This window comes from Halyomorpha halys, unplaced genomic scaffold (genome assembly GCF_000696795.3).
Source record: "Halyomorpha halys isolate HHAL.00 unplaced genomic scaffold, Hhal_1.1 Scaffold142.1, whole genome shotgun sequence".
Lineage (NCBI taxonomy): Eukaryota > Metazoa > Arthropoda > Insecta > Hemiptera > Pentatomidae > Halyomorpha > Halyomorpha halys.
The window spans coordinates 771167-773116 of record NW_027113471.1 but is presented as its reverse complement, the minus strand read 5'-3'; positions in this window follow the sequence as shown (position 1 = coordinate 773116).

Genomic DNA, 1950 nt, shown 5'->3' with positions numbered 1-1950 from the left:
GATACTTCTTTTTACACGGCAGACTACCGCTGCTTACAGTGCTTTTGCATCCTCGCTGTCTATTAGGTCCTCCGACATCTTCGCTTCTATTCGTCCCACCATTATTTAATTCCCCAGTCTCTCCGTTGAATTTTTCTAGGTCCGACACCGCCTTTCTCAGGTCCTGGGCAGCTGCCGTATGGACATTAATCCATTCTAGCGTCGTCGCATGAAATTGAAAAGAGACTTCTTTTAATGGTTGAATCTCCTGCGGAGGTGGGTTGCCAGCTGCTAAAGCTTGGTTCACTGCAGCTTGAGTTTGGTTGACTGCAGGTTTTGTTTCATATTCTGTAGGTTCAGAACTGCTCTTCTCACTAATCCGTTACTGGCCATAATTCAAAAAGAACAATGAGAAACAAAATTTTTCTTTTAGACTGAAAATTAATCCGGTATCTAAAGTTCCCGGGTTTCGGCGCCAGTATCGGCGAAAGCCAAATGTCAAAAAAAGAGAAGAAGGAATAAGATGCAACACGTGTGAACTGCTGTAACATACTAACTTTATTGGGTTCGGTACATCTCTTTATATACATGCGATCAGCTGATCTCCTCAATCAGCTGACATCGATGTCACAGCTGACTAAGGTTGTAATATATATGTATGTTTATCCTTGTTAAAACCTTTTTATTGATCTATGTACTACTATGTACTATATTAGCATACATATCATATGTATTTAACCAATCGGCTATCAATGCTTCGTCTCAACATTATTGTTATACAAATAGTAATATAGAGAATAATTATGAACATTTTTATAGAACCAGACTTTCTGTAAAAGTGATTTTATGATTTACCAGTTATAAATAAATAAGATTGAAAATATAATCTCTTTGGAGGATAATGCTCTGATCTTAGCTAATACTATTAGTCCTGTACTTAAAATTGCTAGATAATAAAGAGCTGATAAAATACTGATGGCTTGTTGATTCACCGCCGGGTACATAAACATTGTTAGGCTGAAATTAGCATTAGTTGAAACTAATAGCTAACATTGTCATGGCAACGATATTTATTTCTCAATGGTTTATTCATGAATGAAGGTCGTATCCATGGCAACTTTAGTTATTACTTTCAACTATAGTAAATTTATCCTCATCACTGTACATAAATACTGTTTTTATTGGAGGTCATACTATACTCACATATATCCACATATCATACTCTCTTATTTTATACTAGCTGATTCGCCATTGCTGAAGTTGATGAATATAGATTTAATTATCACAATTTATGATTTGATATAAATTATTGTATTTAGTATAAATTAAACATTTATGTGTACTTTATTATTATGATTCGATAATATTAATTGAATGAGCGATGATATTTATTTTTAGACCCTTAAGGGAATCATTAATAACTTCTTAACCTTCGAAAGGAGATGGACCTGCTTGTTGTGTTAGTACTATATTGAAAGAATTGAGACCGATTGACATATGAAAGTGTTGTAAAAAAATTTTTAGGAGTGAAAATTAGTTTATTTAAACTTTCGGTCACTGGAAAAAAAAGACTCCTCCAAATAAATCAAGTTGAAAAATTTCTAATTTTTAATTTCTTTGAAAAATTATATTTGGGACTTTAAAAATTAATAATGAATGCTCTTTTCTAAATAAAAAAAATTGCTGACCTACTTTACACAGAGCCACATTAGGTTTTTTAATTTTTTTGTAGGAACAATAAAATTTAATTGAATCATTAATGTTTTTTTCTTATTCCTTGGAAAGAGATATAAAATCGATTCGGTATGCAATAACTAGGGATAGAATTTTTATGTGCTAAAAAATCCGAAATATGTACATAAATATGTGCTAATAAATTGTCAAATATTTAAAAAAATATGTAAATCATTATTCAACAATATAAATTAATAATCAATTAACTTTATAACTTAAAAAAAATTACATAAATAT